This window comes from Corvus hawaiiensis, chromosome 5, assembly GCF_020740725.1.
Source record: "Corvus hawaiiensis isolate bCorHaw1 chromosome 5, bCorHaw1.pri.cur, whole genome shotgun sequence".
Taxonomy (NCBI): domain Eukaryota; kingdom Metazoa; phylum Chordata; class Aves; order Passeriformes; family Corvidae; genus Corvus; species Corvus hawaiiensis.
This window is the reverse complement of record NC_063217.1, coordinates 29189957-29199624: the sequence shown is the minus strand read 5'-3', so window position 1 is coordinate 29199624 and position 9668 is coordinate 29189957. Positions and strand designations below refer to the sequence as shown.

General features: G+C 37.8%; 1 protein-coding gene across 1 annotated transcript in view; it reads right to left on the bottom strand.

Moving 5' to 3' along the window:
• TRMT9B (tRNA methyltransferase 9B (putative)) overlaps window positions 1-9668 on the bottom strand; it is a 117933-nt gene that overhangs the window by 40108 nt on the left and 68157 nt on the right. The gene's annotated exons all lie outside the window — the stretch shown is intronic.

The following is a 9668-nucleotide window of genomic DNA, read 5'->3' as shown; positions in this document are numbered from 1 at the left end:
AATATACTAACAGGTCATTATATATTATCTACCATCTTCTTATTTAATATGCAATTTTTATGTCAGGAGGATGTAAAAAAATAACCAATGATAATTAGTATTATTTCATGCTAGCTGAGGAAGCCTTGATTCACTGTTTAAAGCACTGTAGCTAGTGATATTTATTTTCTTCTGAAAGACCAATATTCAACTAGCTCTTTATTAATTTAAATATATTGGATAATACTTGAACAAAATCATGTCATGTGGAAATTTAAATCCAGACAAGTCAAAGGAGCAAAATTTAGCAGATCATAATGAAATAATCCGTTCCACAAGGATTCATTACTGTTCTACTGGCAACTTCATCTTATCAAAAATGACCACTCCCATTGCAAAACAACTCTCTTACCCCATAGTACATGACTCAGGTATTACTAATAAAATTGCTTCAGATATTCAAGTTTCTATAGATTTTCTAATTATTTTATATAGCTTTTCATTAGAAATTTACACGTTAACAGGAAAAGACCAATTTCTTGGGTTCTTTTGTAAATTATCATTCAATATTAGAGCAGAGGAGAGAACTTTGCTCTTATAACTCCTAGTACCCACAACTTCTTTTACGTTCTGGGCTTGTTCTGCCACATAATTTCCATGGCAGGATTTTGGTGGGTGCTACATTCCTAGGGAAAAATCTTACTTTTAAGTATTTAATTTTCAGTAATTAATGAATTATATCCTGCCTCCATTGAAGTCAAATGTAAACTTTTTACAATTTTAAAGGTAACAGATTTTAACCCAACACAGAGGACATGGCAAGTAATTCCTCTCCAGTATAACTGGAGAATAGAAATATAATCTCCGATTATAACTACAGAACACTTACACTCAAGGTGAGTTTGGTCTCATTAATCTGCTTATATATAGGAATTTATAATTTTAAATAAGAAAATGAAATAAATAAAATAAAATAAAATAAAATAATAGCAGTTCTGAATGTTCAACTTTTTTTTTTTTTTGGTTCTACAGTAGTCTGTAAGAAGTAAATGAGAAAAAGAGATGGAAGAAGCTAAAAATTACTGTGGATATAACACCCAAAAGGGAAGGGAAGACCAAATAAATCCAACACTTAGATGCTCTAAAGTGACTTCAAAGGGAAGATGAAATTATGCCCTATTAGGTTTCTTTAACATTATGAAAATGTTCTAAAATGTACTTAAAAACACAGGGAAATTTATCTTTGGCATTACACCTACAAACATGAACCATATGGCCTGTAAGAACCATAACATTTGGAAAAATAATGAAGACACAAAGTGGAAAGGAAGGAGATGAAAGATGGAGTGGAGGAGGTTTAGCTAATATCCGTTTAACATCATGAGTATTTTGTTATAGTATTACAAGTCCTGGGCTTTCATTCAAGTGTGAGACTTGATGATAGCTGAGCTAGCCAAGAGACTGTACTGGTCACCTGGGATTAGACTGTTTCAGAAAGAGCACAATTTGTAGCACCATTTATCATGGGATTGCCCTTTCTCAACTCAAAAGCCCTCCATCGAAATAAGGACAAGCTGAATTTCAAAACAAAATCCTTTGCAAGCCACCCTGAAGTCCACCATCAACTGCTGCTCTAATATAAGAGTTTTATGTAAGCTTAGCCACTTCTCTCAGCTTGCCTAAGTTTTCTCTCTTCTGGTAGAACAAGGACAATAGGTGATTGTATATTCAATGGTGATTTGTCCCTAGGTTTCACACTGGGGAGAATCCACAGTGGAAGTTAAGGAAACTGGTTTTAGTTTGATAGGGTATATAAAGGGTATTAGACTCTTTATTCCTCCTAAAAACCTTGTAAGCTTCCAGCTCTTGTGTAAGTGGTCACACAACATGTACTGTCACAATCAAAACAGCATCCAAGCAATGCTTGTGAGCAGGCCCAGTAACATCTGACACAGCAACACTCTGGTTGGGTGCCTGAGGTAAAATAATTCATCTGTCTGGGCCCAAAAGTGCTTATGCACACACCATAAAGAAATGCTGGAGAGTACTCACATTGCATTTCCTGTAGGCTGTAGTCCACCTTCATAACTGGATCTCACACCCCCCTACTCCCCCCAGTTCACACAGGAAATAATTCAGGACAGTCCTATGTCCTGTTTCATCCAGCAGACCACATAGCATCATTACAATAACCTCATTGCTATCTATCAAACTCCATCTCTTCTATCAAAGCTGTCAGTTTAGCTGCAGGGGCAATCTTTGTCGTGCACTGGTAATTTCTAGGCTAAAAGCCTTAGCTGGAGTAAGGCATTTTAATAACAAGAATCATAAATTTATTCTTTTTCATGTAGGAATAGCCACCATGGTTACACTAGTTCAAAAATCAGATGTTGAAAACTCACAAGTCTATTACAAATAGAAATTTAATGTTTTCTTATTTATTTTAATGTGTTTGAAACACAAGATGCACCATAGAACAGAAGCTTAAATAACTGCATCATAATTAATGTCGAAAATTGCCACATTATTTGTGAAAATGTTAATAATTTTAAGAATGAAAATGCAATTACTAGATTCAGACTTCAGGATTCTGAAGTTAAAATGGGTATTTTAGACTATCCATTAAAATGATGATATATAGACACAACTGTACTTTCCCATTTTTAATACTTTCTCCCATAGTGAGGTATTACCTCACTATAAACTTGGCTTTCTTTAGCATTCTGTCAGATAGTTTTCATTCTTTCTGGATGTGTGGACCATCATAATTTTTCAACTGAAGATCAAGCACCTTTAAAAATATTTTATGGTGTACTGTTCAGAGACCATAAGTAATCTGATCACACCCCTCTGGACATCACAGGCTAAGCCATTTCATTTACATCTCTAACAAGCCCTATTACCTACGTTTCACAAAATATCATACTTCATCAAGCATCCAGTTCATGGCAAAAGTTTATCACCCACACTGGTAAAAATGTGATTTTTACATCTGATTACAGGTTTGTTTGGTTTTTACTCCCAGATGCTGAGGCTTGTGGTGTAATTTTTTTAGACTGAGAATATTACTACCTGATTACATTTTCCTGGAATTTATGTGCCATAATCAAGTCACCTCTCAGTTATCTTATTATCTTTAATTATGCCATTATAAGACATTTTCTCTAACGTTCTAACTGTTTCAGTTCTCTGAGGTCTCACTAATTTTTTCTCTGCAAATACTGTAATTCCACTGTCAGTTTACAGTCATTTTACCAGTCAGGTAGGTTTTATTGACTTAACTCACTTGAACTTTCTCAGGTACTGCATGAGTCACTGATTGTAAAACTCTCCTGAAGTAATCTTAAATAGCAAAAATTTGTGTCAGAGAAACAAAATAATCTATGTGCAGTTGAGTAAGTGCAAAGGGATATTAGGAGTACACACTAAGAAGGTGGAAGATAGGCTTGATAGAGGTGCTTCATTCTGAATGCTTTTCAGCAAGAAGCATTCATGACTAAGACTTGTTATATAAAATTCATATCCCTCCTTCCTTTGTGGGAAGTACCAAATGCCACATACAGAAGTAATACCAACTTTCTACTCCTACTTACTAATTTACACTTCAAAACTTCCACTAGACTTTTTCATAGCAACACAATTGGATCTTTCATTGTGTTCCTCATCTACTACACCTTTTTAAGTGTTACTGTTTTTCACACTGTACAGAAGGCCTGTACTATTCCATAATAGTACTGTTGTACAGGCTTTGAAATTTAAGGCCCTTTTACCTCATTTTCCTTCTATTTTCCTACATTTGTTCTCCAGTCTACCTTCATCACTCTCTTCTCCTGCCTTAAGTCCTCCCACTAAACAAAAAATAAAAGTTTGACATATTCCTACAATTTTCTTAAAACACAGCCTTTTTTACTGTCAAACTGGTGAAGCACTGGAACAGTTTGCTTGGAGAAGTTGTGGATGCCCCACCCCTGGCAGTGTTCAAGACCAGGTTGAATGGGGGGCTCTGAGCAACCTGGTCTAGTGGGAGGTGTCCCTGCTCACAGCAGGTGGGTGGAACTAGATGATCTTTGAGACCACTTTTAAACCTAACCATTCTATGATTCTATTATTTCACTTAGTTCTTAAAGTAAAATCCTTTACTTCCCACAGCAAGACCCATTACCTTTTAGGCAATTACTCTATTCAGGTTTCATGGCTTTCTACGAAGAGGCATTTCAATTGATTTCTTTTCTTGGCCTTCAGGCCAGGGTCAATGGTAAATCAATCTCCTTTGATTGTCCTCTGGAATTTGCTGATGCAGAATCCTGTTTCATCTGATCAGTTTAGCAGCATTCCTCTGCCCATCATTGTTTCTTCCATCCTTACTAGGTTTTCATTTTTAATGTGATTAACCTTTAGTCATCCTATTTGTGACAGGTAACACAATTATCTCTGCATTTTGAGTTTTATGTCACGAAGACGCTTTTCCAGTTTACTCCCGTTTAGTCTAATGATCTCCAAGGTCACTGATTTTTGATCAAATTGGTCCCACTCCTTTTTAATTTTTGACAGAAATTCTGCAAAATTTCATCAGAAGAACATGGCAATGGTTGGAAAGGGCGGAGGGGAGGGGGAGGGGGAGGGGGAGGGGGAGGGGGAGGGGGAGGGGGAGGGGGAGGGGGAGGGGGAGGGGAGGGGAGGGGAGGGGAGGGGAGGGGAGGGGAGGGAAGGGAAGGGAAGGGAAGGGAAGGGAAGGGAAGGGAAGGGAAGGGAAGGGAAGGGAAGGGAAGGGAAGGGAAGGGAAGGGAAGGGAAGGGAAGGGAAGGGAAGGGAAGGGAAGGGGAGGGAAGGGAAGGGGAGGGAAGGGGAGGGGAGGGAAGGGGAGGGGAGGGAAGGGAAGGGAAGGGGAGGGGAGGGGAGGGGAGGGGAGGGGAGGGGAGGGGAGGGGAGGGGAGGGGAGGAGGGGAGAGGGGAGAGGGGAGAGGGGAGAGGGGAGGGGAGAGGGGAGGGGAAGGACAGAAACGAGAAAAGAGAAAAGAATTTGGTTTTCAGACCAGTGTAATTTATTTCAGTCTATTCTACTGACTTATGAACTTGTCACAGGTGATAATGTTTTGATTCACAAGTCACAATGGATCCATTTTTGCCCTACATATCAGTCTGAAAAGACAGTAAGAAATCATAATTGCCAATGAATTCCAAAAACCTTTTCTTTTGAACAAAAATGTATCAGGATAGACTAATGAGACTGGGCAAAATAGCTTTAAATAGACGTATTCTGAAAGCTATTTTCTAAGATACACATCTTTGTCACATTCTAGAAAAGTAGAAATAGCATGAAAGGCAGAACACAGTTTCAATTTTGTTGCCCTAGGCTTTTAGCAAATTTTTTCTTTAAAATGGGGTAGGGCTGTGGGGTTTTGCAAAGAAAAAATAATATATTAAATGGAAAATACAGAGTGCACATAAGCAGGAGAAGAGGTTAGTCTCTGTTCTCCTACAGAGTGTATGGGTAATTAAGGAAAGTAATGATTTTGGACTTACTTTTCCATTTCAAAAGATACTTTTTCCCTCTTCCACTACTCTCCACATCTCTCTTGTTCTTTACCTTTTAAGCCCTTCTCCAGTTTATATTTAGTACTCTTTTGCTTTTTTAATCTTGCCACCACCCTCTTCTCACATTCTCACATTATTTCCTTATTCCATCTCCTTTTCCTGCACTGCATAGCTAAATATATAGTGGAGCAAGGGAGGCCTTCTCCTCTCATACATCTCCTGGTGCTGGAAAGGCTTGATTCCATGAAGTGTCTAGATTCCTTGCCTGTGTGCTACACTCTGAGGTTTTCTTCAGGCTGAGGAGGCTTTTTTTTCAGAAATCCTTCCATATCTAGGGAAAATATCAATAGGAACACTGGATTGATACAATCTTATTAATTTTCAGGGATACCATAAAATCCTGTCATTTTCCAACTCATCTTTAGAAACAGGTAAGAACATAGAAATGTGAATAGATTAAGAAGTTCACATATCCTGCAAGATATTTTCTATAGTTTTTTCTAAGCAGAATATGTCAAAATTGTTCAACATCAGAGTTGACCACATGCTGACCATTGCAATCCATGTGCCTATTTACCCATTCTCCCAAATAATCAAAAGATTTTCAGTTCAGACCAATCCCTATGATTATGTATCCCATCTCCATCCAGAAAAGCTCAAACGATTTCAAGAGTGATTCCTGTCTCAAATATTCATCTTCCATGTGTTCTCCATAACTCTGACAACTTTGAACTTGAATATATGAGGATTCAGTTTTGCAGCTAGACTGAAGAGAAATGCTTCTGCACTGCTATAGTTGGCACTACCATCAGAGATACAGCTTCTTGTGTTTCTTACTTTTATGTTATTCTGCTGCTATTTCCATTCTGAGGTGTCAGTATGGTTTTGTGTATAGACTTCAACAGCATCAGTAAATGTTTAGTGTCCCAAAAGTCTTTAGTTGCCATGTCCCATATGGTGAAATTAATGTCACACATTAACTGCGGACTTATCTTGAATTTGTCGTTGTAACATTACATTGGTCTCCCTTGTATTTTAAGATCATGAAAAATAGTTCTGGCAGTCTGTCATTTGACATATGTACCAGCATAGTTAGCAGATGGCTTAACCTAGATGAGCCTGCTGCAGCATTATTTTTGTGTTGATTACTTAACAGCACCCTAAGATTTTACTGTTCAGGATTTTGTTCTGCCAGCAACAGACAATGCAGCAGCACACTTTGTTTATTATCAGTAAGGTAGAGAGGTAAATCCTTTTAAAAGGCAATCTTCTGGCTACAGAGCATTAGATTTTACTCTGATGTGGAATGTTGGCATTACTTGCTTGGAGGGCATTACCTTCCAAAATTAACTTATTGTCTCCTGGCAACCCAACTGCTCTTGCAAGACTGCCAAAAAGCATTCTGCAGTGACCCGGCAAAGGAGGTAATACTAATTTTCTTTATTTAAATGAATTAAGGCCAGTGGAAATACTGTAACTACTTCTTCAACTTTTTTTTTCTTGCAAAGGAATTTGCTGAAAATGTTACACAGTTTCTACTGCATTGTAACACGGAGGAAGATCTCTTCCTCTGGCTCTGTATCAAATGATATAATGTAATGTGTTTAATTGTATATTTTCCTAACTGTACTAAGCTTGCCAACACCTGCTACAACACAGGGTGAGCCTTGCTGTTATCCCACTTCCTTTGAACTGGTTCAGTGTATGCCCAAGTTTTTGCTATTCAGTACCCATAGATGTTGTCGTCACCTGACAGACCAGAACCTCCAATCCATTGGTAACAAAGCACATTTGATCTCTAGTAGACCTGGAAGGCCAGATAAAGCTGATGATAATGGCAGGCAGATGATCCCAGGAGACAAGGAGAAGGGCAGAAAGCAGAAATCATCCTTTTTGATTCTCTTGACAATGTTTTGGAACGTGTCTTGATTTTTGTTTGGTCATTTTTGATAACTCTGTGTGTTGAGTTCTCCTAACCAGAAACAGCTGCAGTATTAAATAGGCAAATGCTGTTGAAGCCTTTCTGCTGCTCTATAAAGTTTTAGAGAACAAATCAAACTGATGAATATGTCAGTAGTGTTTACTTACATAATTTCATTTCATTGCCAAGAATAAGACTTGCGGGTTTTTAATAATCTCACAGTCCTGCACCTTGAATATTTTTCTTCTGCTGTCAAAAAGAGGGAAATTGAAAAATGTTTTCTACAACAAGAACTGAAAACATGGGTACACTTACACACGTGCACAAAATGCACAAAACCCTAAGAAGTTAATATATGGACAAAAGCCTGAACTGAGCAAGCAGTTACCCAATTTTCTGAGATCAGCTTGTAGAGCTCATACCCTGAGGCTATGCCATAGATCACAAGGTGCTACATATCAGAATAAAATTTTCAGTATCAATATTAAACTTTTCTCTGTTTGTCTCTCATGTATAAAAATAGCTGTAGCTCCCTGGGCTGACTTAATAGCTCTGTCAAAGGACCGTTCACACTTTGCAACAATCCTATTAATATAGAAGACATTAAATTCTATTGCTAAGTAACTGGATGTACATCAGCTGAAAACATAACACCTCAATGCTAGAGAAGATAAACATCAAAATACATATCAGAGTGTGATAGAACTACGTACATGATTTAACAAGTATTTTCCCTAAAGGAAAATCTACTAAAAGGCCCAGAAAGATACTTGTATAACTTGTCATGAGTTCACTATCAAAATCCAATCTCTATTGCTGAACTTCCTTTTCAGTAAACAAACAAACTGACAAAACACATACACATCCTGAGGACCTTTGAAAGAACAATTCTTTTTAGGAGGTCTGTAAGCTGACTATAAACTTCAACACATCCAAAAATATTAGTTTGCAATGTAAATAGGAAACTGTAGTCTTGCTAACCTTGATGAATTTCTTGGGAATCCAATTTGGAGCACTAAGGACAGCTTCAAGGACCAGTTTGCACATAGAAAATTTGAAGCTTTAATATTATATTTCCTTTAACAGAGTTGTCAAGCACAATCAAGGTACAGACACTGTTACTTGATTAGTACATCACATGAGGATGTAATTCCAAGTAAGACACTCCCTTCATAGTACACAAAGACATTATTCACATCTGAATGAGGCTACACTTCCACACAAGCAGGGCCAGAAACACGCACAGGCTTGTATTCTAACTGTGGGGCTGTGAGCAGGAGCAGGAGGAAGCAGTCAGTTGTTAGGGTAGCATGAAATCTCAAAACAGCCATTCCCTATCCCTTCTGAGGGCTGACCAACCACACCATGCTCAGAAACAGCCTGAGGACCTGCACTGAAAATACTGCGTAGAAACAGAATGTGCTTTATTTCCACAATAGTTTTCCCACTGAGGCAGCCAAAAAGTTAGATGACCTCATAAATAACTGCTTGTCTTTCCCATGTGTCAGGTTCCCCAAATGCAATTCTATATGCAAAACTGCCATTCAGGAACAAATTAATCACTTGCGCACCAAATCTTTGGAAAGCCACATGAAGCCATTTAAAAGGGAAGCTGTTCTAATTTTTTATAGTAGTTACAAGTGAATCTGGAGAGATGAACACTACAACCATCCATTACCTGCAGTTGTCAAGGTAACAGCTGCTTTAGGATTAATGCCCAGAAGATAGTTTGTCTTTCATCACAAACACTGCAAACATTACATGTATTCATCACCTGGCTACTCACCAGCCTTTTCTTTATTGGTGCTCTTCCCAGGATACTTATTCTATTAGCTTTTCAACAGCAATACAGTATTAGCCCCAAATCAGGAGGGATTTTTTAAATTGCATGTTTATACATTATTTATTTACCTTTCAGCAGGCATATAATTATTGCCAACTCACCTTTCAATTACCTCATCCAGAATGGTTCATTTGTCTTCCAAGACAAATCATATTACCTATCTAATTTAATTCTGTGAAAATACATTGCTTATCTTTATCTTGAGAAATTTTAATTAACTACTCCTGTATTTCCACAACATCTACCCCCCCCCTTTTTTCCCTATATTGTACAGACCTAAAGGAGGGAATTAAGTCTTCTCTTAAAGCAGGACAGATTTCCCCCAAGAAAGACTTTCTCTCACTAAGAAATTTTACTTGCTCTTGGCATTTTCCGAACATCTTACATGGC